We start from the raw sequence: 17,501 nt of genomic DNA, 5'->3' as shown, positions 1-17,501 counted from the left end.
GTATTTTTCTAAAGTTGATGGTTCAATAGTGAAGCTCGAAGTTGAAATGAACCTCATTGACTGAATCAAACAGTAAAATAATAGATTTATGGAAACATTTCAGAGAACTTCAGCTGAATCGTTGAGGAGTTTGATTGTTTGAATGGATCCATTGAACTAAATCAGCCTTTATTAAAGTTGAATATGTCCGATAAAAGCAGCTGTTGGATGATTTGTGTATTTTTTTCATCAGTTTCTTCTTGGATGTGAATGTGTTCCAGTTGTTTCCAGGTCATTATTCATCTGATCAGTTCTTTTCTCATTGTCATCAGCAGAATAATGACCGACATGTGTCCATGGACGTTGGTTTAAAGGTTGTTTCTATTGTGTTTCAGACTCGGTGACAAATCTGATCATCAGGGTGGTGCTCATCATCTCAGCTCTGCTCATATTTGATGTCTGCCTCTTCTTCTTCTATAAGGTTGGTTCACATCTTTCCTCCGTGGATTCATTGGACTGTAGACGCAGTCACACACACATCAGTCTGAACTGGACATGTCTGCTGCCATGTTTGTTCCAGGTCTCCGTGAAGCGGATCCGAATGAAGGAGGACACAACCACAATGAAAGTTCAGGAACAAACATCCCATAATAGTCCCAGTGGTTCAGAGTGAGTCCAGCGGATATTTGGATCTGATCAACAGTTTCACAGCTGAACCAATAAACACCTTCATTCTGTTCTGATGTTTCATGATCTATCAGCGTCTGAGCTTCTGTTCAGAGTTTATACACATGAAACACCACTTTATTCTGATCATGTTCTGACTTGGTTTGGAAAATACTTCTTTATCAGAATAGTCCAAAGAGTTCTTCACTCTGTGTATGATGCTTTTATTAATACAGTAGAACAACATTTATACTGAAATATGACTTTTTATGTGTAAAAATGAGCCTTTGATTCTCTGGTGGTGATCCTAAACCTCCATCCATAGTTGACTGAACAGTTGAATTGTGGGTAAAACCTGGAAGATCTCCAAAGCCACATCCAGATGAGCTTCCATCTCATCACGTCCAACATGAACTAGAGTTTCTTGTGCTTTGAGTCGACCACAGTTTTCTGTCCTACGTTCACTGGACAGTCTGAACCCTTTAAACATTTGTATCATATTTGCTACACCAGGTTCTGAAAGCTTTATCTAATCAACAGGAGCCATACTTTCCTTAAAAATGTGTTGTATATGACCCGGTACATGTTTTCTGCCCCCTGGTGGATTATCATCCCACTGCAGCCAGTGGAAAGGCTTTTTTTTCTCCCTTTTCAAAATGGCCGCTAATCATCCAACACATGTTTTGTAGGAAAGTCTTTGGTAATTTTCAAAAAGTTACATTAAGAAGAACACTTGTATATTTATTCAGCTGAAAATTTTAAATATCGAAAAATATTGAAATTATGTTGCTATTCAAGGGAAATAAAGGAGGCCGTAAAAAGTTTTATGCAAAAAAAAAAAAAAAACTACCTGGAATGTTGTATATTTTCAGAATGTTACTGGTAAAGTTATTTTTTTTTTTTATCTAAAGTTAATATTGTTGTGAGCAAAAAGTTCCCAAAAACACCCAATGTATTGAATGTGATACAAAAGCAATAATAAACAAAATGATGTGTTCAAGTGTTTTGTTTGGATTCTGTTACAAAAGCTAATAAACATTTGAATTTCCAAACTGTAGAATTGAGTTTCTTGTTTTGAATGGCTCTGCTTTTACAGGGTTCATGTTCACTGGGTTCTGTTGGTGTGGTGGATATTAACGCTGCCGTCTTTGTACAAACTCCTGGTTTTTCCACTCGGTTGATGCTTCCTGTGTAAATTGTTGTGTTTGTCCAGTTGTGGACTGAATGTCCGTATGTGCTGAGGTCTGATACGTCCATGTCCACTGTCCAAACTCAAATGCTCTTTTGGATCAAGATTGTGTGTGTGCATGCGTGCGTGTTTGTTTGTTTGTTAGCAAGATAACTTGGAAATTTAAGGACAGGTTTTCATGAAATTTTGAGGAAATTTTGATACTGGCCCAAGGAACAAATGATTAAATTTTGGTGGTGATCGGGCCTAGAGGGCTGGGATAAACCAGGACCTGGCTTCTCCACCACGTAAGGGGATCTGCGTTTTTCGGGAGAAGATGCTCCTCCAGTTAATCCCACATCTGCATTTTTTTCAGTCATTAATATTTCCTCCTCCCTGATACAGCAATAAATGTGGATCCAGTCAGTCAGTCAGTCAGTCCCCTAAAGTAGCTGATAACTCCTTCCCTAAGGTAGCTGATAACCAGAGGTGGGTAGTAATGCATTACATTTACTTCGTTACATTTACTTAAGTAACTTTTTACATAAATTGTACTTTTAGGAGTACTTTTAATACAACATACTTTTCAGTTTCACTCGAGTACATTTGTGAAGATGAAACTCTACTTCTACTCTGTCACAATGGCGTACATTCTGCTCATTCCTTTTATTTTTGGTCATTTGTTAAAGCACGAACCATTTGTTTTGTTTTGTTTTGTTAGACAGACTTCCACCAAAAACTCACATGACCGTTTTTCACCAATCAAACGTAGCTAGTGGTTCCGTTGAACGTAGTCAGTAACTATGTTTGACTCCGTACCACCGATCAGATGTAACCAGGCAGTCACATGACAGTTTGGTTCTGGTTTCACACAGGAGCAGAGTGAACACACGGAGCACAAACACAGGAGTCGACGTCAGCAACGGATGAAGCAACAGCTGGTGATTCAGATTTAGACGAGACAGAAGAGGTGGAACAGCCCTCAGAGCCGGCTGGTGGCATAGAGCACATAGACGGTTCCCTGTTCCAGAGCCGGTACCTACTGAGCATGTGCATGAGTGACAGAGACAGACAGGTGTAGAACTAAGCATCCAGGTAAAGACTGGAGGATTTATCAGCATGAAAAGGCCTTCCAAGAGCTTAGCTGCACAGTTTAGAAGAGCAGAGAAGAGGAGGCAGAAAAGTAATCCAATTACAGAGGTATGGAACCTTTTACAATGTCATAAAATGTTTGATGTTACTAGAAAAAGCTAGCTGAACTGAAATGAAGCAAAGTTGGTTACTAATGGAACTGTAGATGATTAAGATATGAGAGATCTGCTAAGGTGTGTGGGTTACTGCTGATGAACTGGGTTATATATGTTTATATGTGGTTTATATACATATACATGTACATATACGATAGAATGGGTTGAAGTCCAGATGAATATTAGTGTCAGATCTACTTCAAACACTGTCTGCACATGACAACACATGGACTGCACAGGTTCTATCAGTGGAACATTTATACATCTGGTGGATAAATGGACATAAACCACTATATACAGGGGTTGGACAAAATAATGGAAACACCTTCACCTCAAGATGATAATGCCCCAATCCATACTGCTAGAATTGTTAAAGAATGGCATGAGGAACATTCTAATGAAGTTGAGCATCTCGTATGGCCGGCACAGTCCCCAGACCTCAACATTATTGAGCATTTATGGCCAGTTTTAGAGATTCAAGTAAGACGTCGATTTCCACCGCCATCGTCTCTAAAAGAGTTGGAGGGTATTCTAACTGAAGAATGGCTTAAAATTCCTTTGGAAACAATTCACAAGTTGTATGAATCAATACCTCGGAGAATTGAGGCTGTAATTGCCGCAAAAGGCGGACCTACACCATATTAAATTATATTTTGTTGATTTTTTAAGGTGTTTCCATTATTTTGTCCAACCCCTGTATGTGTGGAAGAACACTTAATCATACACCGTCAAAACATCAGCAAACCAGCACTATTGTCATTTGTTTTCCAGTTAATCTGATTAAAATACGTAACATTTAACACATTTAATCTGAGGCAGATCATTTCTATAATCTGTAGACCAGTGTGTATGTTCAGTGTCTCTGCTCCCCTCTCTCTCTTTGTGTTTTAACCAAAAGGCAAATAACTAAACAATGTGTTTTATATCTAATAACAGATACAAACTGGTACATTTATTTAACTGACAACATCAGTGTAATAGAATATTTGGTTGCTGTGGAAAATGAGGTTAAATGAGTTGATCTGTTACCTGAATCTGGTTCTTTTTTTTTTTTTTTTTTTTTTTGAAAAAACCCCCCAAAAACAATTGTATGTTCATGATGAGGCTGGTTGCCTGCACACACACGCACGTACGCACGCACGCACACACACACACACACACACACACACAATAGGAGTTAATGATCATCTAGTCATTTCTCCAGTCAGATAAAGTCCGTCTCTCCTTGTCTTTAATGTGAACACATGCACAGACTCAACAGCAGCTTCTCTAACTCCACTTCAAACACAGGTTGGACTGAACCACACGGAACATTTCCTCGACAGAAAAAACATCAGCTGACTCCCACCTAACAGCAGAAACAGGGATCTACGTTTCAATCATGCCCTCAGATGGCACTGGGGACGGGATTTATAGTGACCTGACCCCCCCTCCAGGTAATCCTGGGTTCATAAACTGCACAGCTGATCCATGAACATCCCTGTGTTTGTGCTGCCTTACATGACTACAAGTAACGATGCGTTCAGTTGCACTCGTAAACAAGAATTTTGAAGTAGGAAAAGCATTGAAATCTAGCATCTACAAGTATAAACGTATGGTTTAACGAAGATGGAGGCTCTGAGTTTGATGCCAAACCTCCACGGTGTTAGAACAGATGTGTGAAAATGCACTAAATGTGTTTCCATGACACTTGTGTGCTATACTTCTATATCAAAACATCTTTAAAACCACCTCATGATAGTGGACAGACTGTTTTGTTTCCGTTACCTGTTTCCTATTGTGCAATTTACATGTTGTGCATTTGTGAGGGGGATGGAAACCCAGTTAATGATCTGAATGAAAACAGGTCTCGTGTTGGTCTACATGACAGACTGGAGATGAAAACCCCTCAGACTGTCCTGGTCTCACAAACCCATGGGTGGAGGACTTCCAGACTATTAGGACCCAGCGTCAGAGGTGGGGGATATGGAGGGGTGGGATGGGGGGTCAACATCTCACAGCAGAGGTGTGAATGGCCCTAATTTACATTTCAATGTTTCTGGCAGACGCCATGTCTGGCCTCAGAGACACCTATTGGATTTTTTTTTATTTTTTTTTTATAACAACCCATTGGATGTTACCACAGACATTTCAAAGGACATGTGATTGGACCATACTGGTCATCTGTGCGGCATTATAATATACCCCACCCATTAAAAGTAATAATATTATGAGGTTCTACAGTGCCACCTCTGTCGTCTAACTCCACCAGACGTGGACACAGGAGACACTGAACATACAGTGGAACCACAGACGGTTCTGTTTGGTTCTGTTTCCACAGTGTTCAGTTCACAGGGACAGTGTGTCCTGGTTTCTGTCGGTCGATGAGGATGGAGGCCCGTGGTCCTCTAGGTGCTGAAGTCCTGGTCCGGGACAGGTGGGGTCAGAGGTCACCTGTCCAACAGGTGTCCTAAGGTGACCTCAGGAGGAGGAGACACGTCTTCTATTGTTCAACACTGACCAACAGTTGAGCACCGGGTCTGTGGATCCTAATGGTCTGGAAGTCCTCCACCCATGGGTTTGTGAGACCAGGACAGTCTGAGGGGTTTTCATCTCTACAGTCTGTCATGAAGACCAACACATAAGACCTGTTTTCATTCAGATCATTAACTGGGTTTCCATCACCCTCACAAATGCACAACATGTAAATTGCGCAATAGGAAACAGGTAACGGAAACAAAACTGTTTTCCGTTCTCATGAGGTGGTTTTTGAGATGTTTTGATATAGAATCTATCTTCCTTCATCCAGTGACTTGCAAGAACTATACAGTATTATACAAGAATTACGACATGTTGCTGGATGGGACTTGACTAGAACCACACATCAGAAGCCAAACACTCTTTTGTGGAAACACCTGCAAGTAGCGCTTTGTTGAAATTGTAGAAATATCACTTTTATGTTGTGGAAAACTGTAAAAAAAAAAACAAAAAAAACAAAGCTATTAAAAGTAAAGTTAAGAATAAACAAACTCGCTAAACACAAGATAGACCCGAGAAACTTCTGAACTGCCACAAAAACTAATGGAAACCACATGTTCAGGTCATTTGCTGCAGGTTGGTTTTTGTCTTATTGTTGAATATTCCAACTTCAGGTTCATCTTCTTTGACCAAAACTGAATCACTTCAACCTTGGGCTGAATCAGAGAAGCATCCCTGAAGGCAGACTGAGATCACCTTTGACCTTTAGTTACCAAAATATATTCAGTTCATCTGTAATATGACGTATTAATGTTCCAAACTCTGACCAGCAGGGCTCAGTCTGGTACCAGAACATGGATGAATGGATGGATGGATAGATGATTAAACCTGTTACTGTTGCCATGACAACCCTGTTTTTGACTCCATGAATCCAACAGTAACATCCAACAGTCTGACCAATGAGCCAAATGTGGTGTTTGACCTTTGACCAGTTCCTGTGGTCTGATGGTCTGGGCTCAGTGGAACAGAGCACTGACACGTTCAACACTGAACAGAGTCACTCACAGATGGTGACACTGACACGTTCAACACTGAACAGAGTCACTCACAGATGGTGACACTGACATTTTGGATCAGACACCTGGAAAGTCCCCAGATGTGAATGTGATGTGTGATGGACAGAGCCTCAAAAACAGACCCACTGTAATAATGGGATTCAGGTGGTCTGTCCTGGTGAAGTGGTGCATTGTGGGTGTTGTCTGCAGCTGGACTGAGCACAGTTGAACTTAGTAGCAGTCAGTGTTAGGAATAACGGCATTAAAAATCGCGGCGTTACTAATGGCATTATTGTTTTCCAGTAACGGGTGATCTAATGAATTGCTTTTTGAAACGTTACAACACCGTTACCGTTACCGGCAGTGAAATGTGGTGCGTTACTCTGCACTGATATCTAACAGCTGTTATCTGTCCTGGCTCGCTCAGCCAGGCAGAGGTGTGATGTTCACGGACGAGTCGAGTCTTTAGAATGGCTCTTTTCAGTGAACGATAAGAACCATTTCGTTGCGAGCTGTTCATTTACGAGGCGTTTTTCTATTTAAATTATCCACACGCCTTCATGTTTCACCTGTGTGTCCACGAGTCTGAGCTGTCCACACTGCCTTCACCTGAACGACTAATGACATCTAAGTTTGAGTTGTCCGCAGCACATCCCATTCAATTGAACTATGCAGCTACGTGCGCAGCTAATATAGGGGAGGAGTTATCAGTGAGTCCAACTGACTGGACTGAAGACATTTACAGCTGTATCAGGGAGGAGCCGCTGAAAAAAGTGGAAATGTGGGATTAACCGGAGGAGCATCTTCTTCCTATAAATGCAGATATGCACTTATGTGGTGGAAAAGATGGGCCCACGTGGACCCCAGCCAGGCCCATGTGGACCCCAGCCAGGTCCTGGTGGACCCCAGCCTCACCACAGTTATAGTCTGAAGTACCTGTCTGCTGTTCTACTCTATTTTTTTATTTTTTATTTATTTATTTTTTTTGGTGATATTTGTGAGGTTTTGGAACTTCCGCTCTGGGGAGGACGCTGGCATTGTGCTGTTTGCCGCTTCCCCTTTTTTTAGATTTTCTTTAAACTTTATAGTTTTCTTGTGCTTCTTTTGCTTAACATTTCGCTCTATTCATAGCCCATATCAGAACCTTTGCTTCTGCACCTGTCTGGACCTTGGATACCACTATTTTTTACATCATGTTTACCGGTGGAGTAGGCGCTTACCTGCAAGGCGACCCTTAACTGTCAACCTCACCCACCGTGAAAAGGGCTCTGGAACCCATCACCATTGCCGGGTTGCCGACTGAAACATCACTCTGGTCACAAACTGTTTCTGTCATCCTGTCATGGTTTGGATTGTCTTCATCTGCCTCTCTACTCTCCATCTCTGGGACATCTGCCCGAGATTCGCTGGTGGCTCTAAACCCACTGGCTGCTAGCCAGCCAGTTGACGGCTAGTCAGCTGCTACCTGTCCGTGTTTTTGCTGCCAGCTGTCCGGGACTCCCTTCCAGCAGCGTTGAGCCAACAGCTAGCTGGCTGCCGGGTGGCCGGCTACAAGCTAGTGGGTCAATGGCTAGCCGGCTGCTGCCTAGTGCTAGCACTGCTTGGCTAGCAGTCATAGGGGCTTGTAAACAGCCATCCGTGGCCAGCACGTTCAGTTACAACATCCTGCAACCCTGTCGACTCAAACCAGCTATTACCGCTGGTGTTAACGCCCTCAACAAACCCAGAACTCCATCATCCAACTCCGGCACAGTCACGGCCCCAGCCATGGCGCTATGCTACACATCCTTGCAACTCCACCAGTTAAACCACCAGACGCCTCCTTCCATGGAACTCATCGCCTCATTAAAAAGCTCCAAACTTCCTCTCCGTCCCTGTTACATCCATGGAAGCTCACCCCGCAAGTTTAGTTGCCATTTCACCACGATAAACAGAATTCCCTCTCTCTGGTCCGACCACAACATCGACACCAGCTTCCGCACTTCTGCATTATGTCATCAGAACAACCCCAGCGTGAACTCTTTCAACCTCTGCCCAATCCCTACTTCAGCATCATCAGTTTCAAAACAAAAGCACCTGAAACTTGCCCTCTTCAACACACGATCTCTCAACAATAAAAGCCTCATTCTTAACGAATTCATCACTGACAATAAGCTGGATGTCCTCTGTCTCACTGAAACCTGGCAAAACCCCCTGGATTACTTTGCACTAAACCAAACCACCCCCGCTGGATATTCATACCTGGACAACCCACGCCCCGAGAGCCGTGGAGGAGGTATTGCTGCTATTTACCATAATGACCTCAATCCACGACCCCTCTCCATACCCACTGCTTCTTCCTTTGAACACCTGGCTTTGGCTTTTAAACTGCCTGGCCCTAAACCTCTCCTCATCGCCATCATCTACCACCGCCCCCAAACCTAACTCATCCTTCTTATCTGATCTTTCAGAATTTATCACAGTACTTTGATTAACTTCACCATCTGTCCTACTGCTTGACGATTTCAACCTCCACATTGAGTCCCCTGACTGTAAAAATGCAAATGATTTCCTGGATTTACTCAAATGCCTCAACTTCACCCAACACATAACTTTCCCCACCCACAGCCGCGGACATATCCTCAACCTGGTTTACTCCACTGGCCTCCGCATCCATAACATCTCCAGCACCGACCTCACCATATCCGATCATCTGGCCATCACACTGGATATCAACATACCCGTCCCCCAGCCCAAACAAGACCACACAATAACCTCCCGTAATCTTAAATCCATCTGCTCAGCCTCTCTCTCCACCTGCATATCTAACACTCTTTCTGACCTTATCCTCCCAGTTAACCCAACCCCCACAGACCTCCTCAACATCTATAATAACACACTGTCCACCTCCCTCAACCAACTGGCCCCCATGAAAACAAAAACTGTTACCTTCACTCACTCAGCCCCCTGGTACACCCCGGAACTTTATAAACTCAAAAAAACAACTCAGACAACTTGAACGCCTACACAACAAAACAGGACTAACCGTTCACACCCTCGCCTACAAAGAACACATACACATACACCTGTACCAAACCTCACTTAAAGCTATACCGTATGATGTGGCATTTTTACACTTTTCTTTTGTCATCTTTAAATGCTCCTAATAAGTGTGTGTCAAACTAAAATGTAAAAGAAATCCACCAGGTATTGAAACTCAAAAATGTTTAATTCTCATATATTTCTAATAAAAGTCTGACCAATCATTTTAGTCGGTCCGAATGAAATAATTGGCCGAACCTGACTGAGCCTCCTGTCAATCATCCATTACGGCCGTCCAGCATCCGATCCATTATCGCCGTCGCACATCCGATATGTGTACCACTGAATCTGACACTTCACTGGCGCTGCTTCTCCTGTCACTGACCACAGTCTACTGTCTAGGATGTGTTTGGATAGAACTGACATGCACATGTGGAAGGGATTAAATGGATTTATGAACAGAAATGACAACTGAGGGGAAGAAACGGGAGTCTGATGAATGAAGGATGGAGATAAAAGTCTGGAAGTCAGCTGTACTGGACTGAACAGGTCTGCATAAAGCTCAGCTTTTATGACGGTGGGACTCATACAGGTACATGTACATGGTGTCACACATGTAAGATGATGTAGGATGATAACTGTATGGACAATGAAACCTCAAATGTCCACGGAAAATTCGCGGAGGCCGCGCGTTCACAGTGCGCGCGCCCATCCCCTGGGCACTGCAGTGAAGACACTGACCCAGTACTGCACAGACCAGGTCTACTGATGGAACAGGAGCCGTGGGCCCGCGGCAGGTGGATGATGCATCTGATTACTGAGGGAGGGGTCCGCGGACACACCAAAACGGACCGGACCTCCACCTCTGCTTCCTCCTCCGTTTCCATCGTGCATCAGGAGAGGAGGAGAGAGGAGGAGGAGCCTCAGAGCTCAGGCAGAGGGAAGGGGGCGGGGCTTTGGAGGGAGGCGGGTTGTTCATGTTCAAACATTTACTAAGTGCTGTGAGAAATGCCACATCGGTAGGTAGAGCTTTAACAAAGCCCGCTCCGCCTATTACTCCGGCATCATTCACACTGGATCCTCCAACCCCCGCTCTCTGTTCACCACCATCAACAAACTCCTCAAACCCCAGGACAACATCCCATCATCTTTCACCCCTGAAAAATGTAACAACTTTCTATCATTTTTTCACTCCAAAATCGACAACATTCACAACCAGCTTGCCTCCTCCTCTGCCATTACCTCTGACCTGGAACCCATTCTTCCTCCCCCCACAGACAAACAGCTCTCCCTCTTCTCAACCATTACCACTGAAGAAATCTCCGAAATACTCTCCAGCATGAAATCACCCACTTGCCCTCTGGATCCCATCCCCTCTCCCCTTATCAAAGCCTGTCTCACCCCTCTTGCCCCCTCATTACTGATACCATCAACTCTTCCCTAACCACTGGCACAGTCCCCCTACCTCTCAAGACTGCTGCCATCACCCCCCTCCTTAAGAAACCTGGCCTAGATTCCAATGACCCCAATAACTTCAGACCAATCTCCAACCTCCCATTTCTGTCAAAAATACCAGAACAAGTTGTCGCAACCCAACTCAAGCAATATCTCCTCTCCAACAACCTGTACGAAACATTTCAATCTGGATTCCGTTCACACCACAGCACTGAAACCACCCTTCTCAAAGTCACCAATGACATCCTGCTCTCCTCTGACTCCGGCTCCCTCACCATTCTCCTTCTCCTCGACCTCAGTGCAGCTTTCGATACCATCAATCACTCAATCCTCCTCCGTCATCTGCACTTCATTGGAATCACTGACTCTGCCCTCTCCTGGTTCACCTCTTACCTGTCCGACAGATTTCACTATGTCTCCATCAATAACCACAAATCACACACCACCTCTGTATCACATGGTGTCCCTCAAGGGTCTGTGCTTGGCCCCATTCTGTTCATCTTGTACATACTTCCACTCGGTCATATCATCTGTCACCATGGTCTCCACTTTCACTGTTATGCCGACGACACCCAGCTATACATCTCCACTAAAGCCATCACCCCCGCCATTCTCTCCACCATCACCAACTGCCTCACCGACATAAAAACCTGGATGAACAACAACATTGTCAAACTCAACAGCAATAAAACTGAAATCATCATTTTTGGACCAAAATCTCTTCTCCCCTCCTATCAGAACTTTTCACTCTCCATTGATGGTCACTCAGCCACCCCCTCTCCCCTGGCCAGAAACCTCGGCATCATCATGGACTCCACCCTCTCCTTCAAATCACACTTCAGTCATGTCACCAAAACATCCTTCTTTCATTTTTGCAACATCGCACGCCTCCGCCCCACCCTCTCCCCCTCAGCTGTCGAAACACTCATCCACTCCTTCATCACTTCCAGACTAGATTATTGTAATAGCATTCTTTATGGCCTTCCTTCCACTGCCCTCCAAAAATTACAGTATGTTCAGAACTCAGCCGCCCGGTTACTCCCCCACTCTCACTCCAGAGATCACATCACACCCATCCTCCGTCAGCTTCACTGGCTTCCCGTTCAACAACGCATTAACTTCCAGATCCTCCTCATCACCTACAAAGCCCTGCGTAACCTTGCCCCCTCTTACCTGACTGATCTACTACACCGCCACTCCCCCACTCGCCGCCTCTGCTCTGCAGATGCTAACCTTCTCACCCCTATCACCAAGACTAAGTTCCGTACCCTGGGTGACAGAGCTTTTGCCATCGCTGCCCCAACCCTCTGGAACTCCCTACCCATTCACATCCGGAACTCCGACACACTCACCTCATTCAAAAGCCAACTCAAATCCCACATCTTCAGATCATCATTCGAAAACTGACTGCCTGTTCAATCTCATCCACTCTCATCTACCTTCTCTTGTGTGCTTTCTTTTGTCCATATTTGTCTCTGTATTTGTTCTTTGATTACCATTTAGTATTAATCCTGTATATGTCTACCGGTTTGATATATGTTTGTCCCTTGGATGTTAATTGTAAAGCATCTTTGAGTACTTAGAAAAGCGCTATATAAAACCGATGTATTACACTGGGTTACAAAAAAATGTTTTTTGCAAGTTGTCTAGATTTTTTCAACTGAATTAGGACCATTTTGCACCGCTAAATACAAAAGTGACATCTGTTTTTCTCTATCAGGTCAGGTTTTTTTGCTAATTTGATTTTGAAAAATTTGATCTTCTCACAAGTTGATTACATTTTTATGACTTTATCAGTTGATTTTTTTTATATAGTTCTCACCCAAAGTAGGTTTTAAGAGAAAAAAAATCATTTTCTTACAGGATTCCTGTTAGGTACAATGGTGTATTCACTGCAGATGTAGCAGAATACGTCAGGCTTATTTTTGCCAGATCTTCTAGTCAAAGCCTTTTCATTCACCTGTAATATTAAAAAAAACATTAATCATAAATTGGCAAAAGTAAAATCTTCAGAACTCATTTATTGCAAGAAATATGAAAGAATTTTGTATCATATGATGTGAAAATGCCCATAAATGTAAGCAAAAATGTTAAAAAGCCAATATGTAGCATAGTTCAGAAAGCTGACCTGATTGAGCAAAATTAATGTGATTTTTGGATTCAGCACCAAAATGATCCTAAATCAGCTCACAAAACTTAAACAATAAATTTGTTGTTGACCAGTGTTATTATTATCCATCCATCCATTTCCTTCCGCTTATCCGGGGCCGGGTCGCGGGGGTAACAGTCTTGCCAGGGATGCCCAGACTTCCCTCTCCCCAGACACCTCCTCCAGCTCTTCCGGGGGGACCCCGAGGCGTTCCCAGGCCAGCCGAGAGACATAGTCTCTCCAACGTGTCCTGGGTCTTCCCCGAGGTCTCCTCCCGGTGGGACATGCCCGGAACACCTCCCCAGGGAGGCGTCCAGGAGGCATCCGAAACAGATGCCCGAGCCACCTCAGCTGGTTCCTCTCAACGCGGAGGAGCAGCGGCTCTACTCCGAGCTCCTCCCTGGTGACTGAGCTCCTCACCCTATCCCTAAGGGTGCGCCCAGCCACCCTGCGGAGGAAACTCATTTCGACCGCTTGTATCCGGGATCTTGTCCTTTCGGTCATGACCCAAAGCTCATGACCATAGGTGAGGGTAGGAACGTAGATTGATTATTATTATTATTATTATTATTATTATTATTATTATTATTATTATTATTATTATTATGAAACTGGCCCATGAAACACGCTCAAAAATCAGTTCCCTTTTACATATTTGAAGGTTTTTTAAATAAAATAACGCAGTAATTAATTTCCGTGGTAAGTAATTACATATATGAAGGAGTAATTCTGTTACAAATTCAATTAATTTTTTGGGAAAGTAACTAGTAACTGTAACTAATTACTTTTTCAAGCAATTTGCCCAACACTGGTAGCAGTAGATGAGTTCCTTCAACCACTACATTTCCATTCACACTCACATGGGACTAGAACTCCACATTAGACCTTTAGATTTTCTACATTCAACCTTTTTGTAATCGACAGTGGAATATTACTGCTGAAATGTGTGAAGGCATGTGACGCAGACCACTAACCACAGCAGAGGAGATGAGGAGATAAGAATGAGTAGGAAATGAGTGGAGTTCTGTTCAAAGACAGAGACGGTGAAGAAGACACTGAGAGAAGAGATGAGCATGAGACTGGACATGGACATCACACTGCTGATCATCTCTATGTCCTTCTGGATGCAAGGTATGAGGGAGGATGGACACACACAGAGATGAAAGGGCTCATCTCCATGGTTACTCACCTGTCATGTGTGTTTGATATCAGTCATAGCGTGTGCTGATGGTCATGTGACTGTCATGATGGGAAATGAGGCTCAAACTGACTTTAGTTTGTGAGTTTATTCCCTCCGCCAAGGAAGAGTGGAGGTCATGTTTTCAGTGGGGTTTGTTAGTCTGTTAGCAAGATAGCTCAAAAAGTTATGATTTGGGGGGGGGCACTGATCTGCCTTGGTGGAGGTCTGTGCTCTCCGAGTGCTTTTCTAGTTTAGTTGTGTTATATTACCAAAGTAGTTGTTAAATGTGTTGCCAATATTTCCCCTATTTTCTTCTTTTTTGTCCATTTTCTAGAAGGTAATATGGCAGATGTTCTCCCCACTATCCTTTCTAATAACACTATTTCATTTACTCCAGACCTTCCATTTCTTCTGAGTTTTTTTTTTTTTTTTTTTTTTTTTTACAATTTCTTATTGTATTAGGGCGTGGTCCAGGGTGTCCCAGATGGACTGCCCACTAATGTTTGATTCATAACTGCTAAACCAGACCAGTTTTACACAAATATTCCACAGAATTGTAAAGGTCTAAATGCCATCTGAAACAGATTGAAAGGGAAACATTTAGTTTAAATATTTTTACATGAAAAATATCTAAAACTACTGCATCACAGATGGACTAAAAATGTATGTCTATTTTTTATTTTTTTTTTCCAGAATTCCAAAGTTCTCCGAAATGAAGTTTCTCTGACATTTTCATCCTCAAATGTATTCAGTGTAAACCTTAAAGCTTCTATTTTACAACCCAATAATTAGTTATAGAGGAAAAAAAATATCAGATCAAACGTAAAGAGTTTAGAAGGAGTTTAGACAAATGTCAGCGTCACAGATGGGCAAAAAAGAAAATATTAAATTAAACATTTTTATTTCAATTGTCATTATCATATACATTTATTTACAATATTTACAACATACAAATAATATTAACATTATATTCAAATGTATTTTGCACAGATATATGCATTTATTAATGTTAAACACTGTGTGTTTAAAATATGTCATAAATAATATAATAGTCAAATATCAGTGTATTTGAATAAATGTAGTTTAGAGTTTATAAAATGAACCCAGAATGACAGAACTAAACTGGGTCACTGTACAAACATTCACACTCACTAAAATACTCACAATTGTTTTTTTCCACTAATTTGTTCTCATTTCAGAATACATTTTCCTGAAAATATAAGTAATTACTGACCCACAAATGTCAGTTTGGTGCAGATGATTGTCATTGAATTTGTTAGAGCAGATGTGACCCTTCCTTTGACTCTGCTCATTAGTTCCTTTGTTCTTCTCCTTTTTATATTTCCACTCTGCCTCTACAGTTCTTTTTCTTATTCTTTTTTTTCAGGACAGTATTTTTCTTGTTGCACTCATTCATCAGTCCTTCAGTCATCCATGGGCTCCTCTGCTTTGGACAGTTCTTTGGTATGTTTGGATGGGGCGGTGTAAACCAGACACAGCTTTAAATATTTGGGCAAACTGTCTCTATGCAGGGTTTCCATGAACCTGTCCTAGAACTACGGCCCACTTTTGTCTCATACTCTTTGTCATATATATATATATATATATATATATATATATATATATATATATATATATATATATATATATATATATATATACAGGGTGTCCCATATGTGTTTTACTATCACCTATAGATCCCAGTTCATATTATTAGAATGTCCGTCTTCTGTGACCCTCCTCAGACTGCCTCCACGACCAGATGGTCCGGGGCCAGTTCCTCTGCACTGTGTGTGAGTTTGAGGCCGGGAGGACCTCCTGCTCAGGGGTTTTCCCTGGCCTTGGTAGTACCAGGGTTAGGTACTCGGGGTAGGGTACCAGGGTCAGGTACCCGGGTCAGGTACTCAGGGTCAGGAACCCAGGTCAGGTACCCAGGTCAGGTACCCAGGTCAGGTACCTGGCTCAGGTACCTGGCTCAGGTACTCAGGGTCAGGAACCCGGATCAGGTACCCAGGTCAGGTACCCAGGTCAGGTACTGTAATGGAATTTTAACTTCTTTATCTGATTCCCTTCTTTGTTCCCGTCTCCTTTCCTGAATACCCTTCCCAACTGCACGCTAACTTTTCTGAATGTCCCCTACTACATGCTCATTTTCCCATATCCTTGTTTCGGTGGGTGGATGGTCTTTGGGCATTTGGGGCACGTATGGGGCCACGGTGGTGTTGGAGGCTGGGGTGATTGTGGTGGCAGGGGGCTGTGGTGTGGAGTTCTGATGTCATCACATCTGTAGGAGACATGCAGGTGTGTGTATGTGGGCGGGTGTGTGTACATGTGTAGGTGTGTTTGTACATGCAGGTGTGTGTATGTGGGCGGGTGTGTGTACATGTGTAGGTGTGTTTGTACATGCAGGTGTGTGTATGTGGGCGGGTGTGTGTACATGTGTAGGTGTGTTTGTACATGCAGGTGTGTGTATGTGGGCGGGTGTGTGTACATGTGTAGGTGTGTTTGTACATGCAGGTGTGTGTATGTGGGCGGGTGTGTGTACATGTGTAGGTGTGTTTGTACATGCAGGTGTGTGTATGTGGGTGGGTGTGTGTATAGGCATGGGTGGAGGTGTTTGTGCGTGTGGGTGTGTGTGTGTCTGAATGGTCCTTGGAGGGGGTGCGGTTGCTGGTCAATGGGGCCCTCTTTGTTGGCCCCTGGTCCTTGGAGGGGGTGTGGTTTACAGTGTAACAGGTTATTAAAAATAATTAATTTCAATTCATTTTCATAATTGATTAAATTCCACCAAATAAGTGAAGTACCTGGAGTTAGGGAATGGGCTGTGAGCCGATTGTCCGTGAATGCAGCACTGTGACATCACCTACATTACCTATCGTGTATGTTCGTGGGCGTGGCTTCAAGCTGATTCCAACTGTATTAGAGGTAAGACGTGGGAAACGTGTGTTCCAATAAACCTTGCATTTCTGTGGATTCTTTACATGTGAATAGTATGTTGTGTTTTTACTTTTGTATGTATCCTGTTTTCTATGACCTAGTATTGTTACATGTATGTGCTGTATATTTTGGTTTTGTAGGTTGTAGTCGGTCACAGTCAGAGCTAACGTTCACCGTCACTGGTGTT

General features: G+C 43.0%; 1 long non-coding RNA gene across 1 annotated transcript; it reads left to right on the top strand.

Moving 5' to 3' along the window:
* Positions 1-427: 427 nt before the first annotated feature.
* LOC115420722 (uncharacterized) lies at positions 428-1,697 on the top strand. Its single transcript, XR_003935588.1, has 2 exons — positions 428-460; positions 560-1,697. It is a non-coding gene; the product is annotated as an uncharacterized LOC115420722 (long non-coding RNA).
* The last annotated feature ends 15,804 nt before the right edge of the window (positions 1,698-17,501 follow it).

The sequence above is a fragment of the Sphaeramia orbicularis genome, chromosome 1 (assembly GCF_902148855.1).
Source record: "Sphaeramia orbicularis chromosome 1, fSphaOr1.1, whole genome shotgun sequence".
Classification (NCBI taxonomy): domain Eukaryota; kingdom Metazoa; phylum Chordata; class Actinopteri; order Kurtiformes; family Apogonidae; genus Sphaeramia; species Sphaeramia orbicularis.
Note: the sequence above shows the minus strand (reverse complement) of the source record. Positions and strands in the feature narration are given on the sequence as shown.